At 31.7% G+C, this 12,421-nt stretch overlaps 2 pseudogenes; both read right to left on the bottom strand.

Annotated features, from left to right (window-relative positions):
- Positions 1-1,950: 1,950 nt before the first annotated feature.
- On the bottom strand, positions 1,951-4,574 carry LOC108835444 (probable serine/threonine-protein kinase At1g01540; annotated as a pseudogene).
- A 953-nt stretch (positions 4,575-5,527) lies between these two features.
- On the bottom strand, positions 5,528-9,247 carry LOC108835436 (uncharacterized; annotated as a pseudogene).
- Between the last annotated feature and the right edge of the window lie 3,174 nt (positions 9,248-12,421).

Below are 12,421 nucleotides of genomic sequence, written 5' to 3'. Positions count from 1 at the left end.
TGAGCATCATGCACATTATGCTTCAGTTCCGGTTGTTGTATGAGCATTATGCATTTTACACATTGCTGCATTATGCATCATTTCCTTGCAATCTTTTTGTTAAATTCTGCCATTATGACATTTTGTAATCTTATAACTAATTTTGGTTGTTGTATGAGCGTCCTTGTACATTTTGCACTAGTTTTGGCTGTTGAGTGAATATCCTACACATTCTGCATTAATTTGGTTGCTGTATGAGCATCCTGGACATTCTGCGTTAGTTTTGATTTTTGCATGGGCTTTATGCGTTTTACACATTGGTGTCCTTCCAATCTTTTAGTTAAATTTCGTCATTAATTAGGCATCATGATTCGTTTATTATATCTCTTGCACTTGGTTTTGTTTATTATTTACTCCATATATAACATTTCAAGAATATAGTGGTTCTCGTTGGTTGTTTGTTTGTTTAGTATGAATAATTTAAAACCAAAAGTTAATTGTTATATGTTATATAACTAATTTATTGCATAATTTAAACTACATCTTAATTGTATTGTAATGACTTGATTTTACTGGTTATTGCATAATTTAAACTACATCTTAATTGTATTGTTTGTTGTGTGATATTTGCTTTGAACTCATGTGTTTTCCAGTTTCAAACTATTATATAAATAGTTTGCTTATATCTTAAATCATCGAAATTTATTAATAATCACAAAACCTAAGACTGAACAGAACCTTATGCAAAATTGTACTATTTTCCGTCTAACGTTGCTAACCTAATTTTTTGACACATTGTTAACTAATTTTAGTAGAAGTTGTTTGTGGACAATCTTAATCATATTCTTTCTTTTGGAACATTTTTAAACATGTACATTAATTTTTTTAGTTTTGCTTGTGTATAGAACGTTCATAAATTATTCTTTGATATTTAATAAGTTTATGTCTTAATTATGTGTTTAACGATTTAATAAACATGTACCTTTTTTTACGTTTTTGCTTGTGTAAGAATGTTCATAAATTATTCTTTTGCGATTAAGAAGTCTATATTAATTATGTGTTTAAAGATATCATCAACATGTACATTTTGTTTTGCCTTATTCCTTGTATACATAATTTTTTTTTATTTTTTTTGTAAAACATAATTTATTATTTTGTGGTTCTAATAAGTCTATTTCTTAATTATCATTGATTAGTCAACATTATACACTTAATGTAAACAAAGAAAAATATATATTTTTTACTCGAAGACACATTTAAATTATTGCAAATTTAGAAGCCACATTAAAATTTGTTGCAAAATTACAAGCCATAATTTAATTATTGCATAACATACATCAATCACTTAAATTAATGGTATTCCCAATCTATTCCATATTTTCTAACCATAAATCAGAATCTTTGAAATAAATGTTAGAAACATATAAATATGTTATTTTAAATTGGTGTGTATGTATTATTTTAATATTAAATATAGTTTTTTATTTGAAATGCTATCTTTAACAAATTATAGGTTCTAATAAACAAATCACTATTTTAGATTATTATTACAACAGGAATCTCCTTCTTAAGAATAAAAAAACATTTAATCAAAAATGCAATAATGTGCCATAAAAACTTCTAATCAAAAGCAACTAACAAATTTGTGGAATTTACTCTCCAAGTCCAATCAACAAAACTACAAAAAACTTCGAGATGGTATAAAAGGGAAGAAAACTGTACAACATCTATAACACAAATCGCTATTTAGACAATCCTCACATGATGTGAAATAATACATATAAAATCTCTTTTTTTTTAAAAAAAAAAAAAGAAGAAAACTTGAATCTACACTACACACAAGAAAAATGTTTTATATGTATTCTTTCACATTTTTATTACTGCAAAGATACATGAATCTACACATACACACAAGAAAAACTTTTAAAAGCAGTGTACCAAAATTATAATGCCAAAGCTTCCTTTTTCTCTTTACCGAATCTCCTCATTCTCCAAAGCTTACTGGTCATTCTTGATAAGAATGGAATTAACGCTCTCATCCTCTGATCCCGTGACACTCATCTTTTTCGGTGACCTTCTTGGATCTCCTCCTCCTCCTCCCCCGCCGGAGTTTCTCCTATAATCTCTCGAAACTAAAGTCCTCAGCTTCAAGCATGTGAATAACATGACCCATCTATGGTCTCTTTTGAGCATTAGGATCAACACATCTCAAAGCCACCAGGGTACGCTTTAACAACCTCAGAGACGGTTTCTCCACCAACCTCGGAATCCAAAACCCCTTCTGCTTCTCGATTCAACACCATTATCTTCAACCACTCCACAAGATTCACTTCCCCAACAGGCCTGCTATAATCCACAGGGTTCCTCCCTGATATCATCTCCATAACAAGAACATCGAAGCTATAAACATAGCTCCTCTCATTCAACATCCCAGTGCTCGCGTACTCAGGAGCCACATACCCAAACGTACCCATCACACGAGTAGTCACATAGCTCATCTCTGAACCCAAGAGCTTAGCCAGCCCAAAATCCGAAACTTTCGTGTTCCATTGCTTGTCAAGCAATATATTACTCGACTTGATATCTGTATGAACAACTTTAGTTAGGTTCAAGACCTTCGTGCAGTGGCGAAGCTAGACTTTTTTTTAACTGGGTGCAAAATTATTTATAAAATTAGTGTTGGTGGGTGTCGAACCTAGGTTGTTGAGAAACTGTGGGCGCAACATAACCATTTTAGCCACTTACATCTTAGTTGTCCGATGTAAAACGTTAAATCCTTAAAATCTACTGGGTGCACGTGCACCCATATCACTCTACCTAGCTTCGCCCCTGCCTTCGTGTAAATACATCAACCCTTTAGCTGTTCCGAGAACGATGTTCATTTTAATCTCCCAAGTGAGAGGACTCTTCGAACCCAACCCATCACCGTGAAGCCACTGCTCTAAGTTCTTCTATCTTGTTTTTCTCTTCTCAACTTGTGTTAATTGTGGATGAGTTCTCGTTAGGTAAGCTCGTCTTTGAACGCAAGGTTGAGCATTCCTCTCCTGAAATTCTGTTTTACTATCCTGCCGCTCGACATCCTTTTTTTCTTTGTTTTTGATAGCTTTAGGGATTTGTGTTATATCCAACTTTTGGCTCCGAATGGTACATGTTACTTCGCTGGCTCTTGGTTCAGGAAGGGTAGGCAAATTTCTTTATCCTTGTTTTCTCATCAGCTTCTTACGCTTCTTGATCTCTGAAATGCAATACTGTAATCACAATTATGTCTAGCCAATAGTTATGATAATTGTTCAGGAAGGGTAGGAAAGTTTCTTTATCCTTGTTTTCTCATCAGCTTCTTACGCTTCTTGATCTCTGAAATGCAATACTGTAATCACAATTATGTCTAGCCAATAATTATGATTATTGTTTATAATCATGTTACCAACACACACAAATAGGGACAATGATAAGCTTTTGGGATGATACACTTTTTAAGGGTATCTTGATGTGTGAAAACTTTATCAGATTTTAATTCTATCCCTGACTATATATTTTGCAGAGACTGATCACCAAGCTAAACTCAAAACTGTTTCTCCTTTTCGAACACCAAATTTGTGGAAGATGATTAACTGAAATCCATGTAACAGAAGCTCCTTCACGTAAATCTGTATTCGCATTAATTATAATTTTTCTTGAACCAGAAAGATCCATCTTCTGAGCTATTGTAATCATCTTAGTTCAACTAAAGGTCCACAACTTTGTGGGTGATTGGTTGGACTATTACTGTAAAAAATAGTTTTAAAATTTGGATTGTAAATGTTTTGATTGTAGCTTTAAATTTGCAGTTGTAGATATTTTGCAAAAAAATTTGCTGCAATTATTTGACTTGCATAGCTGTAAGTTATTTGGTGTAATTTATCAAAACTGTAGCTGTAAAAATATTTGTTATAATAGTATCCTAATTTTAATGTAATAATAAAAAATGTTTATGGTATTATTACCTCTCCCCTCTGAAAGTTAATAGTTTATGATAAAAAACCATCTAACAATAGTAAAACCACTATCTAGATTAATAGTTTATACCTAAGAAATTTCATAAATTCATTGCATTCTCGTCACGAAAACCTTCCATGTATTCTTTAAAAGTGACAATTTGGACATCTTCAGGTTCTTCAATCTCCTCATCTAACGCTGTTTGATGGTTGCCACCTTGTTCCCAATTTACTTCAAAGTCAAGATCTGGTATAGTTGATTTTCATACAAAGTTATGAAGTGTCATCGTTGCTGCCACAAGTTTTCTTGTCGTCTGAATATCATATCTTGCTCAGTCTTGCATTATCTTCAATTTTCCTTTCCACACTCCAAATATTCTTTCAATAATTTCGAATCAACGAGTGAACACGATCAAATTTTTCTTTGTAGTTGCTGGGTGGTGCTTGATTTTGAAACTGGCCGTGATGGTATTGTGCTTGTCTACATGGTCCTAAATATCCATGCCGTAAAGTATATCCTAAATCAACAAGATAGTATTTACCTATAGGCGGATGCGGAAAAATAGGATCACTTTCCCTAGCAATTGCAAGAACCTTTTCATCATGAGCAGACCCGGGCATACCAATATGTAAACAACATATCTAAGTTGTAATCATCTGATTTCAAATTCCCAGTTTCAACACCAACCCAACCAACATCAATGACAAAAAAAACATCAATGACAAACTGAGTTATGAACTAAAAGGCATAAAAAATATTCACCCTCCTAGTTTGTGTTGTACACCTAGGGCTGGGCAAAAAATCCGAACCCGAAAAACCGAACCGAACCCGATCCAAAAAAGTAACACCGAACCCGAACCGAAATTGATTAAATATCCGAACGGGTTCAAAATTTCGGTATTTAAAGAACCGAAACCGAACCCGATCCGAACCGAAATATTTTGGGTACCCGAATGTATCCGAAATAAATTTATATACTTAAATATATACATTGTTTTTATATATAATGTATATTAAAAATATTAAAAATATATAAGATACCTTTAAGTTTTCCAAAATACTTGGAAAATATATGCAAATAGTCAAAAGTGAATGTTTAAAATAGCTAAAGTATACTGAAAACACCAAAATAGTTAAATATCTATTGATTTTTTATCCAAATATTCAAAGAACACCAGTTTATATGTTAAATTAAGGTATTTTGACATATATGTTATGAAAATTTATATGTAATATATTATCTTTCTTATAGATTTTGAAAATTTAAAGTATATAATGAATTTTGAAAATTTAAAAACATTTTAAATAGGTTATCCGAACCCGAACCGAACCCGCAAAGATCCGAACCGAACCCGAACCGAAATTTAGAAATATCCGAATGGGGCTGAAATCTTTGACTCCGAAAACCCGAAACCCGAATGGACTGAACCGAAACTCGAATGGGTACCCGAACGCCCAGCCCTATGTACACCACCTATAATTACGCAAGAGTTAAAAAAATGTGGTAAATATTATTTGTTAAACACAAACGTAATAAATAAAACAATTGTGGCTTACTTGTCATCAAAGACAGCAATAAGGACTTCTACTCAAGTTTGTTTTATAACAAAGGCGTGTCGTCTGACTTCGACGTTCCTAAAGAAAAAGGATGCGTCTCTATTTCTGTTCCATCTTGGCTCTGATCTTCTCCTCGAGTAACTCTAGTTCGAGCTCAAACATTCGGTTGAGAGCTTCCATGTTCTCCAGCGTCTCAGGCAGGGGTCTGTTCTCAGTGTCATCGCATCTCAAGTGTTTCATTGGACCGTGCAGGATCTTGTTCACCATACCTCGGGTTAGATCCTCTACTGCTTCTTTCGTCTTCTTGTCCATGTCTTTGCCATATCTCAACATAAACTTTTCAACCGAACCAGCTCTGATTCTCTCTGTTTTCTTCTTCGTTTCTTGATTGTTGGAAGTACATAAGCATGGTTCTAGGAGATAATGGAATAGACTTATTGCAACTTTATGTACTCACACACACCACTACTCTACATGAGCACCACATGTTTCATAAGAAGAAGTGTTATTGACATAAAAGAACATAGATCATAGCTCTTACGTGCGAAAAGATACATCTTATACAAGTGAAAAACGTATAACATGCGAGGAAGAGGAAGGGACGAAACAAACAGACACAGTCCGAGAAAATCAACATCCGCACTCCTCCTCATGACCTGCAAAGCATGCTAGAAGACCGAGCGAGCCGAATAGTCAGACCACCACTTGGAACACTAGTCTCCTCAGCCATGATTATGTTCTCCTCGTATGGCTTTCTGCAACCTGGACAACGCCCATCTCCATCTCAGATCGTCTTGTGGCAGAAAAGGCAGAGACGGAATCCACAAGGGCATGGTAAGAAATTAGAATCAGTCAAGTCCAGATCTTCTAGCAAATGGGGCAAGAAGATGGCACTTCGATAGAACTAAAATGTAAGTTCATCATGACCGGAAAACTAAACTGCTTTCCCAGATTAAGAAAACCCTGAGGACGGAGCTCATCGTCTGGCCTCCATGCCTGGTTGCTCTTTTGCTTCCTTGACATTGTCATCTGGCAATCCCTTAAAGCCACATCAATTGAATGCTTGATAATACTCTCATGCTCTTCACAGGACTCAGGAGAATGATTCTGTTTCTCTTCATCAGCTGCTAAAGCCTCCCAGTCATCATCTTCTTCCTGCTAAAACTGGTGACTGAGTTGATCCCACTCAAAATGCTATTCGAAAGTGTCTCTATAAAGCTCTCGCGATGATGTACTCCAGTGTTATCCTTTTCTTCTCTATGCTGCACATCTGTTTTCTCTTTATCCCCTTTGTTAATCATCGCAACTGAAAGTAAAAAAAAGAAACCCAAATCAATATACACAAATTGAGCATAGAAGAAACAAAAGATTCTGTCTTTATTGAAGATACCTTGAGAAAGCTATTGCTCACGGCAGAGGCCTAGCTTGCTCTGTTTCTATTTGGATGACATGTTCGTCTGCCACACCCAGTGCAAATAAGAAACAAATCGATGAGTCAATCAAACAGAGAGAGAGAGATGATATAAAGAGATTACGGAAATTCCTATACTTTCCCGTGGCAACAATACACACTGAGGTAGAGGTTGTTTTGTCATTCTGTCAGACTCACCTTTGTGAGTTTCTGCACCCCATGAAAAACAGTAGCGCATAGTGGACTATGTTATGAATATTATAGTGATCGACCCATAATCGGCCGGACTATGTAGTACCAGACCATGACTAAGCCCGGCCCATGACCGGCCAAAAAAGAAATAAAGATGACGACCAGATAGAGATGGAGATTGGCGATCAAGACAAGCAAGGAAGATCCATAATTATCTATATGTTATGTTTACATATTAGTGTTTATCATTTTCCTAGATAGACTAGGAATATGTACTTATCCCTTATTTTATGGGATTAGGAATTATCCATATCTCTCATGTAATCATGTATATATAAAGGAACCTCTGGTCCTTGAGATTAATAGGAAGAAACACATTACTTTCACAACACATTATCAGCATGAGACTCTAAATCCCTAAGCTAAAACCCGGCGGCCACAAAATCCTATTTCCCGGCGCAACTTCAAACCGTACGTTCTCTCAGACCACAAGGATACAGACGATGAATAACATATCAAATTGAAGCTCTCGACGAGACGAAGCTACAGCCGCACACCTCGAGTCATTCCGATCTCTGACGCACCCTCACGCTCCGTTTCAGTAAGCACCGCCAGAACCATAAACCCTAATCCGGCTGAAAACTAAATCCTCTTCTCTTTACTTTTATTCTCTCTCTTTGATGATTTATATTGTTGAGATTTAAGTGTTCCAGCCTGATTTCACCTCTGTTCTTGATCAGACAAAGACGTCCAGCTCCTGACCCGTCCAAAGCAATCCGTTCGTCTGCAGGCTCATCTCTCTCGGTGGTCTGGTTCAGATCTTCATAATTCTAAAGGTAAATTCCTGAAACCCTAATCAGAACCCACCATCGAATCCTAACTTCTTGATAAAGGTTTAAGACAATTAAAATTTTGCAAAACCCATAAAACCCTAGATCAATAAGTCCAAACTTTTCCATGAGTAAATCAAAGCTCTTAAACCAAAAGTTTGATCTTAAGATTGTTGATCAATTAAAATCACAGTCTCAATGGCTTGTTGAATCTCGAAAACCCTATTGATCTGAATGATCAAATCGAATTCATTAAGTCTTGAAGTTGATCATTCCCCTAAAACCTAATTATGATCGATTTCATTGAAACCCTAATTTGTTTTGATAGAAATCGAATTGTATGTTTGATCTATTGGCTTGATTGAATTGTTCTGTATGTTCCTGATGATTGTTTGAACTTATTAGAACTGATTAGGATTGAGAATTAAGAAAAAATCTGATTGCTAATGATTGGATCTGTAAATACAAAGTTTCCTTTTTATAGAAATTTTTTTTTCTGAAGTTTCCTTTTATGATTGATTTCCTCATTCATAAACACCTAGAACATGACTGCTAAGTTGATTAAAACTGGTTGCATTAGAAATCAGGATTGTTCATCCCATTGGAACTGTGTGGTTCGTTTGCATACATGATGATGTTTAGGTTGCTAGCATGATTACTCACTTCAGCTGCTAGTTTGTTTGATTCGTTTGGTTGATAGATAAAACCCGAGTCTGATTGTTCACAGCCGTGTGGCTTGCATCATCTTGTAATGGCCGTGTGACCTAATGGTTATAAGACCTAATGCATTATAACCTTGGTCATATTGCTTGATAGATTTAACAGCATATTGTGATTTGCATAACTGAAATCAAATTGATCTGAGGTTTAGAAGTTTACATCCGAACTCAAATTTATTCAGCATGTTCGAAATTGTTTGATCATCATAAGGCTATGTGTTCCTGACCTCAGTTGTCAAGTTGAACATGATCATAATGGTTGCATCTTTTGATTGCATTAAAAGCTAAGGTGATAGATTGTTTGATTCACTTGTGATCTGAAATCACAAATTGAGCATAGAAGAAGCTAAAGATTCTGTCTTTATTGAAGATACCTTGAGAAAGCCACTGCTCACGGCGGAGGCCTAGCTTGCTCTGTTTCTATTTGGCTGACTTGTTCGTTTGCCACACCCAATGCAAATTAGAAACCAATCGATGAGTGAAAATCAAACAGAATCAAACAGAGAGAGATATAAAGAGATTACGGAAACTCCTAGACTTTCCTCTGGCAACAATACACACTGAGGTAGGGGCTGTTTTGTCATTCTGTCAGACCCACCCCATGAAAAACAGTAGCGCACAGTGGACTATCTATATTATTAAATTGAAGTACATTTTGACACTGTTTGGATAACAAATTAAATGAAAACTGTTTGGAAACTTCGATAGCAGATTAAATGAAAACTGTTTGGAAACATGAATAGCATATTAAATACTTCATTTTAATTGCACATTTAACCATTGCTTTTACAATAAATTAATTATTTACTTTTTGTATTTTTTTTATCTACATATTCTGCAACTGCATTTAAAATCATTTTAAATTAATTAACTAAAATTTCAAAGCTCATCTAAACAAATCAATACTCATATATTGACCAAATCGAAAATTCTTTTCTTTGGGGTGAAAATAAAACCCAAACTGAAATATATAGTATATATTATATATAAAACAATTACAATATTAAATTATTTAGTTTAGTCACATATAATATTTTGAGAGTTCAATTTAAAAAAAAAACAAAATATCACAAAATTAATAATAATTCATAGAAACTAATGAAAGAAAAATTAAAAATTCTAGTAAGTTGTTTCATTTTAAACTAAACTAACAAAAACAAAACAGGTTAATATATGTATAGTAAAATTACATCAAATTGCATCAAGTTATAAAACTTTTAATATAATATTATGTACAATAAAAATATATTATCAAAGATCTATATTAGAAAACAAAAGAAAACTTCAAAGCCCGCGCGGGTGCGCGGATCAAAATCTAGTTCGTTTTATACGTGCGGAAAAATCATATGATTTACACATAGAAAAGGGTATCTTCACTGTTACTGTATAATTTTATTTATATATATTCTATTAAAATATATTTTTTTATGTGTGATATTTTAAAATGAACCATCATTTATTTATTTTTATTTTTTTTCACAACAATATGGTTAATTGCATAAGAGATTTTTTTTAATTAAGTATTTTTTTTCCTTTTTAAGGATAAAACTATATTTTGATCTGGAAGTTCGGGTAACATTTTATTTATAAATATAATTATTTTATACTATTTTGTGTATAATGATTTAAAATATATATTGCTGTCATTTTAAAAATAAATAATTAGATAATATTAGTTCTAAATATAAAAAATTAACATATATTAATAATTCTTTTTGTAAAAATTATTACAGAATACCCAATTTAATCATTTTAAAAGTCGAATAATATTTTAGTCAATTTAAACTGTGAATGATATTTTATTTATTTATCTAAATAAAAATAAATTTTCAAAAGATATTTGTTTTCAATATAATTTAATATGTGATTCATTTATTACTTTTATTTTAATATAATATAGACTATACTTATAAAATTTATAAAATTAGCAAATAATTTTATTATTTTGTTTATAACATAATTTGAATTAAATTAATTAATAATAATATTATACTACTAATTACGAAATTAATCAGTGCATTAATTAAATAAATATTTGTTTTTAAAAAGATTTTCTTAGATTTGTTTTCATCAGATTTTGTTTTTACTAAAACTAAAATTTAAATTTACAGTTAAAATAGTTTTTTTTATTAATATCCTCTTAAATATTTAGACATGTTATACATTAAATAAACTAATGTAAATAATAAAAAAGGTAACTGAATATATGGACCTAGTATGACTATTTTTTGTAGATAAAATGGTACTTCTTTTTTAATAGAGAAGATTATTGTAAGTCTAATTTATATATTGCATTTTTCAATTTTTATGAAATAATACATGTTTATATAAATTGTGACTTTTATTTTAATAGATAAATTAATTATAAGTCCAACATATATTACATTATTATATTATGAAATAACATATTTTTACATAAATAATTATATAAAAATTAAAATAAGATGATATAATTAATTAACTTATATCTAATTTATCATATCTTTTAAATATATTTCGTTTACAATGTTTCAAATAATTTATATGAAATGTTGTCTATTTCAGTTTCCAAATTTATATCATCATCAATCAAAGTAACGAAATAAAGGTTAATCACAAGTTTGATGATTAAATAATGTGTAGATGTAAACCAGGTCGGACCAAAGTTTTTAGACAGTGGCACTCTATGTAATCCTTTTTATATTGTCTGAGAAGCGCTATTATTAAATAACGTTACCTTCGTCACTTCATCTAAACTATTAAAACTGAAGTACATTTTGTACTTCCCCTTAGTTTTCCTCAATATTTATCACTGAATGCCACTGCATTTAAAACACATCCTTTTGACTTTTTTTAAAAAATAAAACGACATAATCTTTGCTTGATTACTAAATCATTAAATGACACACCAATTATAAACTACATCTTATCACTTTCCTATCGTTATTTAAAATTATTAAAACATACAATTACTAAAACATTATTAAACGGTAACATTACCATCCCAAATTACTACATTTGTATAACATTCCTAAAACATAAAACATCAAAACTAAATTATTACGTAACTTTAGTTCATATTCGTCTACTGAATCAGATTAGTCATTACAGACACTCCTAACTTTAGTTCATATTCGTCTACTGAATCAGATTAGTCATTACAGACACTCCTACATAGATTTTCATATTTATACTTCAATATCAAATTCCATTGTGATAATACCTTGGTTACTCTTGATCTGCAGAATCAAAACCACAATTAGAATCTCAATGTCGGGTCAATAAAGCCTGTTCATAAGTTATATCATTATTAATCAAATACGAAATTATCATTTAGAATAATTTAATTCAAAATCAAATCTAATAAATTATTAATTTCCTAAACGATTTTACCTTCCAAATACTATTCCTATATTTATGCAATTTCCATAACAATTAGAATCAAAATTCTATAACCAAATCTAATAATTTATTACTTTCCTAAACGATTTTACCTTCCCAAATCTATTCCTATATTTAAGAAATTATCATAACAATTAGAATCAAATTTCTATAATCAAATCTAATAATTTGTTAATTTCCTAAACGATTTTACATTTCCAAATATATTCATATATTTAAGCAATCACCATAACAATTAGGATATCAATCAAATACCACAAGATTCTTTTTTTTGTTTCTTATCTTGCAAATATTCTTTTTTGTTTCTAAACTTTTACGATAGTTTATATTGTTTGTGTCTTTTTTTTTAAAATACTGATTATAATTTATAAATATAT

This window comes from Raphanus sativus, chromosome 2, assembly GCF_000801105.2.
Source record: "Raphanus sativus cultivar WK10039 chromosome 2, ASM80110v3, whole genome shotgun sequence".
Classification (NCBI taxonomy): Eukaryota; Viridiplantae; Streptophyta; class Magnoliopsida; order Brassicales; family Brassicaceae; genus Raphanus; species Raphanus sativus.
This window is presented reverse-complemented; position numbering and strand designations above follow the sequence as displayed.